The sequence below is a fragment of the Tinamus guttatus genome, unplaced genomic scaffold, assembly GCF_059628265.1.
Source record: "Tinamus guttatus ecotype Peru unplaced genomic scaffold, ASM5962826v1 Tinamus_guttatus_pri_ptg000155l, whole genome shotgun sequence".
Taxonomy (NCBI): Eukaryota; Metazoa; Chordata; class Aves; order Tinamiformes; family Tinamidae; genus Tinamus; species Tinamus guttatus.
Genome location: NW_028288689.1, coordinates 8163098 through 8176289, shown reverse-complemented (window position 1 = coordinate 8176289; position 13192 = coordinate 8163098). Strand labels below are relative to the sequence as shown.

The window sequence follows — 13192 nt, the reverse complement described above, 5'->3', positions numbered from 1 at the left end:
CTTGTAAGGCCTACTTCTCTGGAAGTTATTCTTGTTCTCGATTCTGGGAGAATTCTGTTGGAACCCCTTCAGAAGGAATGATCCATTTTATTTTTGTTTCTCTGTTATCTCCATCTGCAGCAGTAGATCATGTGCTTGACAGGCAGATGCCTCTCTGATCCCTTTAAGTCCTGGGATCTTTAACTTGGATGGTTGTAATGTTGTCTGGGTGATGCCCACAGGCTTGACCCAGTCAGTGGCAGTTGTGAGTGATCTCAGGCCTTCCAAGTGGCTTCCTGACCCACTGTGAGGTGGGAGAGGGAGCACATGTGATTGAGTGTGGGAGGGTGACTCATGCATTTATCTCTGGATGTGGTGGGAGGGTTGGTGGATGTTCCCCATGAAAATGCAGTAGGGCAACCTTTATGGCTTCTTTTGCTTACGGGCTGGGTGGATGATGCTAATGGGTGTGAGACAACGTGTGGGGATTAATTCCTGTACTGGTCCTAGAAGTGAAGTGCTGGCTCTGTTGTCCTGGTAGTGGATGTCTGCCTGCAAAGACAGGCAAGTGGAAAAGAAGAGATAGAAAAAAATCTTCCCTGTGCAAAAGATAGAACACTAGATTATTGGTCTTCACCTACACATTCTTTTTTTCAATCTTCTCCGAGGGTTACCTTTTCAACGTGCATCCAGGTTGTCTTTCTGAAGTACAGAATTTCTGATATTTCTAAAATCTCCTGTACAGATTGTGTCCTGGGTCTGAAAGGGTAGATGAGTCTGTTGTATCCTCATAAGAGATGTTCTTTGTAATAGGTTTTTCTTCTTCTGTGCCATAGTATCTGATGACAAAGGGGACTGCATGAAACTACTGAGCAGCATCTGTGTTTCAAACCTAACCTTGCAGGAGGTTAAAAAACTGTGTCTATTGTTAGCAGTGCTCATTGGGGAATAGGATATCATTCTTCTTTGACTACATTTGTTGTGCAAGCCTCAATCTTTGCCACATCTGGAGTCTGAAGAGAAAGCTCCTTTTTCAGAAAGGCAGCTGAGGTTTTAGGGAAGTGTGCAGGCTTCGCATGGCCTATGGGAAACCTGGAGAGCTGTTAAGTCTGCAAAGCAGAGAAGTGAGGACAAGGTATGGGAGAAGTGAGGGTAGGTTCTTGTCATTGAAGGCATCTCAAGGGTTACTCCATACCATAACTTGTCTAAGTCCACTGGCTCTCATACACAGAAAGACAGAGCGAGTTAGAACAAGAGAGACTTCTCCAAAAAAGCAGATCTGAGACTACTTCAGGATCATCATGACTCAGGACCTCGTGGAAGATAAGATGAGGAAGAGGCAGGAGAGGTTTTGCCTGAAATCCTGTCTGTGGTTCATGTCAAGAGTGGCATAGAAAATTAGAAAACCCTTTAGAAAATGGAATATGTCAAAAAGGAGGAGAAATGAAGAGAAGAAAAAGGCATTCTCGGAGTGAGAAGAGAATGGAAGGACATAGAAGGGGAGGAATAGAACATGTCGGGAATGACAGAATAAGGAGGACAACTGCATAACTCACCAGCATGAACCGTGACATCTCGGCATGAAGGGAAGACAAGACCGAGGAAGTCGATTTTTTCACGTGCTTGGTTTTCCTCCTGCATCTGTTCTGCTTTTCGACTCATCCCGACCTTTTCACAAAGTGGGGGAGCTTACCCGTTGTCTGCATAACCTGCCATAACGTTCCGGTGCAGAATGAGGTACCAGATGTCTCATTCCTCTTCTCTCTGCATCCTTTGGTGTTTTTTTTTTTTTTTTGATGCAGATTCAAATCTTTTCCAGTATTTTCCTGCAGCCCATTGGAGCCACTACTGCAGGTATTACATCACTTTCGAGTCCTTCTCGATCGGCTATAGGCAAAAAAGGGAACAAACGACAGAAAAAGAAATGGGTACTCGCTCGGTCTCGACTGTATGGGTGCAATAAGACAGTACTCTGTCTTCTAAGGAGCAAGAGCCTGAACTGTGTCCCGGGAGATTAAACTGGCCGTTGAAAAAGTCCTGTTCCGGGGGAGGTGGAATATCCCGGAAGAGGTCCCCAATCTGTGATGGTGTTTCCGTGTGAAGGGTCGAGAAGAGAACTCCGAATCGTCTGAGCCGAGAGGTCAGCCGCAGCGCTGCTGCTGGAGCGGCGGTGCAGGATCGTGTCGCAGCGCAGGGAGGTTCGGGGCGGCGGGGGCAGGTGCCGGTTGCGGCGGTCCCAGAGCTGCCATTCGGAAGGAGGCGGCTCCGCGGGCGCGTGTGAGGCGGCGGGGCACACGGTGTCGCTGCAGGCTCAGAAACGGCGGCGTCCGCGTCGGCTCCGCCCCGGTGCGGCGGAAAGCCCGGCTGTGAGCGCGGGGGGAGCGTGAGGCCGCGGGCGGCGGTGCAGGGAGCGGCGGCGGCGAGCGGCGTGGGTGTCGGGGAAGCGCGCGGGGCCGGTGCGGGGCCGGCGCTGGCCATGGGCGTGTGCGTGCGGTCCGCGGTGCGGGTGCTGGTGCTGCAGGCGGCGTGGGCGCTGGTCGGCGGTCAGGTGCGCTACTCGGTGCCGGAGGAAGCCAAGGGCGGCACGGTGGTGGGCCGGCTGGCGCAGGACCTGGGTGTGGAGGCGGGCGAGGTGGAGGCGCGTCGGCTGCGTCTGGTGGCGAAGGGTCGTCCGGCGAGCGTGGAGGTGAGCGGGGCGAGCGGGGCGCTGGTGGTGAGCTCGCGGCTGGACCGGGAGGAGCTGTGCGGCAAGAGCGCGCCGTGCACGCTGCGCCTGGAGGTGCTGGTGGAGCGGCCGCTGCGCGTCTTTCACGTGGAGCTGGAGGTCACCGACATCAACGACAACGCTCCGCGTTTTCCCGTTCCACTAAAAAACCTCAGTATCGCCGAGTCCTTAACGCTTCCTGGCTCGCGTTTCCCTCTGGAGGGAGCGTCGGACGCGGATATCGGAGCGAACGCGCAGCTCTCCTACAAACTCAGCCCCAGCGAGCATTTTACTCTAGAAGTAAAAACCGTAGATGAAACCAGGAAATCGTTGTTTCTGGTGTTGTCGAAGTCTCTGGACCGGGAGACGATTGCTGAGCACCGTTTGCTGCTGACGGCTAGTGACGGAGGCAGACCGTCACTGTCGGGCACAATGGAGCTGGTGATCTCGGTGGTAGATGTGAATGACAACGCGCCCCAGTTCAACCAGTCGGTCTATAAAGTGCAGTTGACGGAGAATACCCCAGAGGGGACACTGATGGCCTGCGTTAACGCCACGGACCCAGACGAGGGAATTAATAGCCTAGTGTCGTATACAGTGAGTAACGTAATCCCTGCCAGCGGACTAGACCTGTTCGTGCTAAACCCAAGCACAGGAGAGCTGAGGCTCAAAGGTCCTCTGGATTTTGAAAATACTCGTATTTACGAAATACAAGTGGAAGCGAAAGACATGGGTACACCTATGTTGTCTGGTCACTGCAGCGTGGAGTTGGAGGTGTTGGACGTGAACGACAACGCGCCGGAGGTGTCGGTGACGTCGCTGTCGTTGCCGGTGTCCGAGGACGCGCCGCTGGGGACGGTGGTGGCGCTGCTGAGCGTGTCGGACCGTGACTCGGGGTCGAACGGGCGCGTGCGGTGCGCGGTGTGGCCGTCGTCGCCGTTCGGTCTGGTGTCGACGTTCGAGGGCTCGTACTCGCTGGTGCTGCGTGAGGCGCTGGACCGGGAGCGTGTGTCGGAGTACGAGGTGGAGGTGCGTGCGGAGGACGGCGGGACGCCGCCGCTGCGCGCCCGGCGCGCCCTGCGGGTGCCGGTGTCAGACGTGAACGACAACGCGCCGGCGTTCGCGCAGGCCGTGTACACGGTGCTGGCGCGGGAGAACAACGCGGCGGGCGCGGAGCTGGCGCGCGTGTGGGCGCGGGACCCGGACGAGGCGGGCAACGGGCGCGTGAGCTACTCGTTGTGGGAGGGCGCGTCGGGGTCGCGCTCGGCGTCGAGCTACGTGTCGGTGGACGCGGAGAGCGGGCGTGTGTGGGCGCTGCAGCCCTTGGACTACGAGGAGCTGCAGGTGCTGCAGTTCGAGGTGCGCGCGGTGGACGCGGGGGAGCCGTCGCTGAGCGGCAACGCCACGGTGCAGCTCTTCGTGGTGGACGAGAACGACAACGCGCCGTCGCTGCTGCCGCCTGCGGGGAGTGGCGCGGGCCCCTGGGCTGGCGGCGCGGGAGTGTCGCCCTCGTCGGAGTCGTCTTCGTCGGGGTCGTCGTTGTGGGCGTGGGCGTCGTGGGGTTCTCCTGCGGGGCAGGTGGTGGCGAAGATCCGTGCTGTGGACGCGGACTCGGGCTACAACGCGTGGCTGCGCTACGAGCTGCAGGAGGCGCGGGGCAAGGGCGCGTTCCGCGTGGGTCTGTACAGCGGCGAGGTGAGCACGGCGCGGGCGCTGGAGGAGGCGGACGGGCCGCGGCAGACGCTGCTCATCGTGGTGCGGGACCACGGCGAGCCGGCGCGCTCGGCCACGGCCACGCTGAGCGTGTCGCTGGGCGAGGGCGCCGAGGCGGCGCTGGCGGCGGGCGTGGGAGCGGGTTCGTCGGGGTCGGTGTTTCGGGGGTCGACATCGGGCATCGATGGCGGCGCGTCCCCCTCGGTGACGACGGACGTGTGGTTGGTGGTGGCCATCTGCGCGGTGTCGAGCGTGTTTCTGCTGGCCGTGGTGCTGTACGCGGCGTCGCGGTGGTCGCCGCGGGCGTCCGTGCTGTCGGGGCCCGGTCCGACGACGCTGGTGTGCGCCAGCGAAGTGGGGAGCTGGTCGTACTCGCAGCGCCAGAGCCGGAGCGTGTGCGTGGCGGAGGGCGCGGGCAAGAGCGACCTCATGGTTTTCAGCCCCAACTTCCCGCCGCCCGTGGGCTCTGCGCTGAAGGAGACGCCGCAGGATCCCGCCGCTCTCTTGGACACGGTCAGTGGCACTTTCTTTTCGAGCCATTCTCACCTCTGGATCGCCAGAGAGTCGTTCTCAGTTTTTGATCGATCCCTTTGATAATGCCTCTTGGATGCGGGCTCTTTCCTCGGTGCCTGTGTATGGCCAGTACTTGTCACCTCTTTGATGTCTGACTGTTGGCAGAGATGATCATTGCGCTTCCTTTCACTTACCAATGCTCTCATGTTTCTGAGAGAATGTTTGCTTTTTTGTTAAACTCCCTGCCTAAGTTGTTAAGACTAGGGCTCGATAGGATTCCTTCTGTTAACGTCTTCCCTCGTGATATCCCCAGAACATTTTCAGTTAGAGTTTTCTCTTCCTTTTCCTGAGTGCGGCGTTGTTGGGAGCTCAGCCTGTTATCATTTGTTTGAGAGTTTTTTTCAGCTTGTGCATCTTCTCATTGTTTTGTAATATCGGTTCCTTCTCCTCACGAAAGTTGTAATCAGACATGGGAACGCAGGAAACAATTCTTCTTTCTTTTTCTTGCTTGCTTGCTTGCTTGCTTTACTGAATGGTTTTGTTTATAATATATTACTTTTTAGAGGAGCATCTTGTCTCTTTTTTCCTTGTTTTCGGATTATTCTACTCGGTATACATCGTTTGTGGGAAATTTTACTCTTTATTTGGCGTATTTGTATCATTTGGTGGAGTGAACGGTCAATCTTGCGGTGAACAGTGCTGTCAAAACACTGCTTTTAGACTCGTCTTTTGTAGCAATGTAACATTTCCCCGTGATATATCTCAACCATGCAAGCTGTGAATGATCTAGCGCAGAGAGCCTGCCAAATCGTTTTTGTATATGCTGTTATGTCGATCTGCAAGAACTGTGTGAGCATCAAAATTTTGGTTAATGCGGTGGCATCTTGATGGAATAAAGAAATTTCTTCCTGCTATGGCAGTGAGCCTGCCTTAGGAGGGCTACTAGAGGTAAGTGCTTTTCTGTAGGCATCTCCTGTTGTGTAGGGTGACTTTTGATCAGTGGAGAGAACCCATGGTGATGAGTAGAACACAGACTGTTTCAGATCACAAGAACAGGAAAAAATACACAGTGCTGTGGATTCCGTTTCTAAGAGTCTGGGATAGCTGAAGTCCATATCAAAGTAGAACAGCACAGGTACATGCTGATGCTTGTCCCGGATCCTATCTGGTTCTTCAAGACTTTGAATTGCGAGACTTTTAGGGTCTTGGGAAGCTAATTGCTACTGATCTGCTCTCAGTGTACTTCCATCCCATTGATTTACCCCATGAATACACAAGTTATTTTGTATTTTCTGTCTCTACTCCTCGATGTGTCTGACCTCATGTGAAGACTTCTGGAATACACAACTATTGGAATAGGAAGACTAGAACTGATTTACATTTTGTTTGAATAGAGTCTGAGTTTGCTTATTTGATTTTTCTTTTTTCTTTTTCCTTTTTTTTTTTTTTGGTGGGGGGAAGAGGTTAGGGGTGTACTCTCCATTTCCTTTTTGTATGGGGGGAATGAACAAACAACCCTGTATAACTTGGTTTGAGGGGCTGAGTTGTTCTTTATAGTGTAATCCTGTGCTGAAAAGAAGGCTGACTCTGAAGTTAGATGGGGTAGCTGCTAGTTCTGCATACCCTTGCTCCCTGTACTTCTGTACAGTAGTCCTATTTTTTAAATACTCCAGCACACTAAGCACACTTCTGCATTTACTTTCTCTTCCTTACATGGCATAAATTACTTTGAGGAGTACTATAGAGTTCATGTCGATGGAACACACATAGGTGTAGGCATAGTCCCTTTCATGAAGGATATTACAGTGCTTTGTAATGAACAGAGGCTGAGACAGAAGAGCATGACCCAGGGTAGGTGAAGGAATGAGAGACTCTGTGCTGTTAATAGCCCAGCGGTATTGCTAAAGGACTTGGCTTTGGTGATTGATTACTCTAGCAGAAGCACATCCTGCCTATAACAGTTACATAGCACTTCTAGGCTTTGATTTTTTTTTTCTTTCACTTTCTGAGAGCCTTTTCAAATAGATTATGATTATTTTCTTGTGCATTACAGTGGGCTTCTGACTACCAAGAGAAACAACACCCAAAAGTCTCTCTTCCCCTGTGATTAGCATGATTTAGCTTGCATTTCCCCAGAAATGGGTCAAGGATTGTGAGCATGACCATACTTCCGACTTTGAGTGAACAATTTCAGAATTTGATCCTTCTGCTGTCCCTGTGGATAACTGCGCTTCTTCTAGAGCCTCAAGCTGAAGTTCAGCTGTGCACAATGCCACCAGTTTACGTGTTTCCTATTTACAGGCTTCCTGCTTCCCCTTTGCTGAAGTGAATATAGGAACTGTGGCAATAAGGCAATGAATTAAGAGCAGCTTCCTTTTTCCAGTCCTATTCCTGGGGCATCATCAAGAGCTGTCATGGAAGGTGGTCCTTGAAATCCCTTCAGATATAAATACCATTTTTTTTCCTCCGTCCAAAGAAGCAAACCAAGTTCACTTTCAAAACTGCGAAATGTGTACTGCAGTAGTAAACACTGATATCTCTGATGAAAGGACAGATGTGGTACCTAAATTGCTTCAATTTTTTTCTTGGTATGATATTTCTGCATTGGCGTCATATAATATGGGTGATGATTCTGTGCCTGAAGCAGCATGGTGTATTTCTGTGAAATTGTCCCTTTCATCTTTCTCTGTGATATCAGTTGAAGTGTTAAGTGGCTTATTGCCTTAAGTAGTGGATGGCACTTCCTGACTGTACAGGTGGTGAAGCTCTGAGATATGTTCTTACTGTCCTTGCCCACATAGTAGTGTAAGCTGTGTGGCGTTGGTTTGGTTATGTGAAGCGTGGATCATCTTAATGTATTCGAGATATTCCATGGTGAATAACTTGCTCTGGAGAATGAAATGTGGCTTTTTTGTGCAATATGATAATTAATGTCCAATTAGATAATAAGAAACGTGACAATAACTGTGAAGCTCCAAATCAACGAGGAAGAAAAAGCTCTTCCACGAGGTATGTGAGGATACTTGAAGAACTTTGGTTCCCCTTCATTTTTTCACTATGCCTTGAGCATTTGCGCATTTGTCTATATTCAGTCTAACATCCCAAATTAAAGACTCACTGGAGGAGTTTTGGTCTCATAGGAACCTCTCTGCACTACTGGTATTCTTTCTTAGGCCTGTGCTTCAGAGGCTGGGACCTTCTGTTTTCCTCAGAGTTGTTTTTGAAATGTGATTTCTTTGCTCTAGGATTTTGCTTTTTGAAAGACAGAGGCAGAGCTCTAATACATCAGTGCTGGAAATCCAGTAAGAAAAAAAAAGGGGGGAGGGGGAGGAGTTTCCACCTGTTACTAAAAATGAAGGACATGCCAAAAATCATTTCTGTGTGACCGTCCTTCTGGTGGAAGGCTGAATCTTGCCATGGATGGAGGCCCAAGACTTTTTTTCTTCTGTAAAGGAAGTGGATGAGGAGATGATCTGTCCAGGAGGAATTAAAGAAAGGTAATACCTTCTCAGCCTCCCCAATAATGTTTCGTAAAGACAAAGTCATAGGGAGAAGTAGAGTAGGTTTCTTCTGCTGAAAGCCTTCTCAAGTATGATCGATCCCTGATGCAGTATCTGTGAGTCAACAGGCACACGGAGAGAGAAAGTTTTTTTGGAAAAGCAGGTGTTCTGAGAACTTCACAATGAATGAGCACTTAACACAAGTTTTGGTGGAAATAGGAGCAAATACGCACGAGAGGCATTGCGCAGTGTGATGGCCATTGCTTCCCTAAAGGGTGTGGTAAATATTCAGAAAGTATTTGGTAAGCATAGGTGGAGTATACGGTGTGTATGAGAAAACTTAAAGTAAAGAAAACAGGAAGGAAAAGGGAAAGTAGAGGAGAGGAGGGCAGAGCAAAGAAGAAAAAAGTTAAAGGACAAAAAGAGCAGGAAAGTGGAGGGGAGAAAAGAGAAGCGACGAGACACGGAATATGCAGACTGTTTTTCGTCAGAGAAAAATGTTCTGAAAGGAAATAGGGGATCTTTCTCCCGAACGGGACATCCCATCGTCAACGGACTGGAACAACAAAAGCGCTAGAAGCCGGCGGGAGGATTTGCTTGCAGGAGCCTTAGCGGCAGTTGGACACACGATGCCGCTGTCGGCTGCGAAGGCGCCAAGAGGCGGGAGAAAGGAGACAGCTCCTCCCCGAAACGCTGACACGGCTGCCCGTCAGCAGCTGGAGGCAGAGGACCCCGGATGAGGCGGGCAGGGCTGGCCCGGTCAGCTACGCGGCGGGCCGCGCCGGCGGGGAGCGTGGGTGTCGGGGAAGCGCGCGGGGCCGGTGCGGGCCCGGCGCTGGCCATGGGCGTGTGCGTGCGGTCCGCGGTGCGGGTGCTGGTGCTGCAGGCGGCGTGGGCGCTGGTCGGCGGTCAGGTGCGCTACTCGGTGCCGGAGGAAGCCAAGGGCGGCACGGTGGTGGGCCGGCTGGCGCAGGACCTGGGTGTGGAGGCGGGCGAGGTGGAGGCGCGTCGGCTGCGTCTGGTGGCGAAGGGTCGTCCGGCGAGCGTGGAGGTGAGCGGGGCGAGCGGGGCGCTGGTGGTGAGCTCGCGGCTGGACCGGGAGGAGCTGTGCGGCAAGAGCGCGCCGTGCACGCTGCGCCTGGAGGTGCTGGTGGAGCGGCCGCTGCGCGTCTTTCACGTGGAGCTGGTGGTCACCGATATCAACGACAATGCTCCGCGTTTTCCCGTTCCACGAAAAAACTTCAGTGTGGCGGAATCAACGCTTCCTGGCTCGCGTTTCCCTCTGGAGGGCGCGTCGGACGCGGATATCGGAGCGAACGCGCAGCTCTCGTACAAACTCAGCCCCAGTGAGCATTTCGCTCTGGAGTCAGAAAAAAGCGAGGAGGATGGAGAGTCGTTGTTCCTGGTTCTTTCAAAGACTCTGGACCGGGAGGCGATGGCTGAGCATCGTTTGCTGCTGACGGCGAGTGACGGGGGCAGACCGTCTCTGTCGGGCACAATGGAGCTGGTGATCTCGGTGCTGGATGCGAATGACAACGCCCCCGAGTTCAACCAATCGGTCTATAAAGTGCAACTGGTGGAAAATAAGGAATCAGGAACTTTAGTGATTAGATTAAACGCTACAGATCGCGATGCGGGAACGAACGGTGAAATTTCCTACATGCTCCGAAATATTTTTCCCGAAGTTGGGAGGGATATATTCAGGATCGACAGGAACAGCGGAGAGATCAGTCTTACGGGACACTTGGACTTCGAGGACATTCCTCTCTATCGTGTGCAGGTGGATGCGGAGGACAAGGGAAACCCCCCGCTGATCGGTCACTGTAAAGTTGTGGTTGAGGTGCTGGACACGAACGATAACGCACCGGAAGTGTCGGTGATGTCGCTGTCGGTGCCGGTGGCCGAGGACGCGCCGCTGGGGACGGTGGTGGCGCTGCTGAGCGTGTCGGACCGTGACTCGGGGTCGAACGGGCGCGTGCGGTGCGCGGTGTGGCCGTCGTCGCCGTTCGGTCTGGTGTCGACGTTCGAGGGCTCGTACTCGCTGGTGCTGCGTGAGGCGCTGGACCGGGAGCGTGTGTCGGAGTACGAGGTGGAGGTGCGTGCGGAGGACGGCGGGGCGCCGCCGCTGCGCGCCCGGCGCGCCCTGCGGGTGCCGGTGTCAGACGTGAACGACAACGCGCCGGCGTTCGCGCAGGCCGTGTACACGGTGCTGGCGCGGGAGAACAACGCGGCGGGCGCGGAGCTGGCGCGCGTGTGGGCGCGGGACCCGGACGAGGCGGGCAACGGGCGCGTGAGCTACTCGTTGTGGGAGGGCACGTCGGCGTCGGGGTCGCGCTCGGCGTCGAGCTACGTGTCGGTGGACGCGGAGAGCGGGCGTGTGTGGGCGCTGCAGCCCTTGGACTACGAGGAGCTGCAGGTGCTGCAGTTCGAGGTGCGCGCGGTGGACGCGGGGGAGCCGTCGCTGAGCGGCAACGCCACGGTGCAGCTCTTCGTGGTGGACGAGAACGACAACGCGCCGTCGCTGCTGCCGCCTGCGGGCGGCGGCGCGGGCCCCTGGGCTGGCGGCGCGGGAGGGTCGCCCTCGTCGGAGTTGTCGTCTTCGTCGGGGTGGTCGTTGTCGGCGTGGGCGTCGTGGGGTTCTCCTGCGGGGCAGGTGGTGGCGAAGATCCGTGCTGTGGACGCGGACTCGGGCTACAACGCGTGGCTGCGCTACGAGCTGCAGGAGGCGCGGGGCAAGGGCGCGTTCCGCGTGGGTCTGTACAGCGGCGAGGTGAGCACGGCGCGGGCGCTGGAGGAGGCGGACGGGCCGCGGCAGACGCTGCTCATCGTGGTGCGGGACCACGGCGAGCCGGCGCGCTCGGCCACGGCCACGCTGAGCGTGTCGCTAGGCGAAGGCACCGAGGCGGCGCTGGCGACGGGCGTGGGAGCGGGTTCGTCGGGGTCGGTTGTGCGAGGCCCGGCATGGGGCATCGATGGCGGCGCGTCCCCGTCGGCGACGACGAACGTGTGGTTGGTGGTGGCCATCTGCGCGGTGTCGAGCGTGTTCCTGCTGGCCGTGGTGCTGTACGCGGCGTCGCGGTGGTCGCCGCGGGCGTCCGTGCTGTCGGGGCCCGGTCCGACGACGCTGGTGTGCGCCAGCGAAGTGGGGAGCTGGTCGTACTCGCAGCGCCAGAGCCGGAGCGTGTGCGTGGCGGAGGGCGCGGGCAAGAGCGACCTCATGGTTTTCAGCCCCAACTTCCCGCCGCCCGCGGGCTCCGCGCCCAAGGAGACGCCGCAGGATCCCCCTGCTCTCCTGGATACGGTCAGTGGCACTTTATTTTCGAGCCCTTCTTGTCTCTCGGTTTCGCAAAGAGTCGTTCTCACTTTTTGATCGACTTCTTTGATAACACCTCTTGGATGTGGGCTCTTCTCTCAGCGTCTCTATTTGACCGGTACTTGTCACCTCTTTGATGTCTGATTGTTGGCGACGTTATTTGAATTCTCTCCTTTCACTTGTAAATGGTCACCGCTTTCACAGTTTATTTTTGCTCTTAGAAGTAGGCTAACTTTTGGACTCTGACCCTTGGTAATATTCTCTCTGTAAAATATTTCTATAGTGTCACCTTGAGGTGTTTTGCATGGGCGGTCCTTCTTGTTTTAGCTCATTTGTTACGGGAGTGTTTGCTTTTGCTTCCTTATTTTTTATGGGACCATACGTTTAAGGAGAGATCCAGAGCATAATTTGGGATGTTAAATGACATTTAGAACTCTGTAGTTCCCTCGCTCACTTCCCTCTCTTTGCTTATCGTACAATTTAGAAGTTGAGTAAGATTGCTGATAATATCTTCTACTCTAGATCCGCATTTTACTGTCATTTTTCCTTCTACCCCTCCTTGTTAAGACCTCTGCCAGGTGCCGGTTTTACTCGTTTCTTTTTGAGCTTGAGGAATTGTTCCTCAAGCAGAAATTCCTCCAAATTTTGATTAGCTTGTCGCCCTCTTTGAAACTCTCGCCATTCTTCTCTCCTTATCGTATGAGGTAGGTGATGAACTGCTCGCAGAATTCAAACCCTCGTTGAATCTTGCATTTACATACTGTGGAATGGGATCCCCTCCCCCCTTCCTTTTTTAACATATTCTCTGTTTTCAAACGTCTTAACCTTTTGATGTTCACTGAATACTGTGGTAACATACCCATGTTGCTGTCTTTCCTATCCAAGATATGTAATTTCAGATTTTTAAACCCTTAACTCGGAGCCTGTTATAAATTCTGCTTTTATTCCTAATTTGCTCGATTTTACAAGTTTTTCATGGAAATTCTTTTACCATTTTCCCGCCAGGTTTTTCAGTATTGTAAATCTTTTCTACAGTTTTTCAGAGCAGACTTTTTTTTTTTTTTTTTTTTTTTTACTCGATTCAATACAGGAATATGTTCTGAAATCTTTCTTATGTACTTCTCCATGCCTCTTTCAGATCCTTTGTGGAGACTCCATATGGCCTTCCTCCTCCACCCCCTCTCCAGAAAAAACCCAAAATCCAGTGATGACTTTCTGATTTTGCTGAAGTGGTTAGCGTGGCCTTCCTGACAATGGTGTGGTTAAATTATACATCTTAGTGCCTCTCTTAGCCTTCTTTCATTTTTTTTTAGTGCTCTCATTTGGATACATCTTCCTGTTTTACATGCAATCGTAATTAATATATATTTGATTTTTGGTCTGCTGATGCTCCCGCGGAGTGCTGGTTTGCAGTCCTATTTCTTACTGAAAACACAGTTCTCTTCTTTGTTTCGTTCTTTCCTTGATGCT

At 53.3% G+C, this 13192-nt stretch overlaps 1 protein-coding gene and 1 pseudogene across 1 annotated transcript in view; both read left to right on the top strand.

The window, feature by feature from the left end:
• Positions 1 to 13192, top strand: part of LOC104564571 (protocadherin alpha-2-like) — a 160364-nt gene that overhangs the window by 60314 nt on the left and 86858 nt on the right. The window lies entirely within an intron of this gene.
• On the top strand, positions 2456 to 4990 carry LOC148595081 (protocadherin alpha-2 pseudogene; annotated as a pseudogene).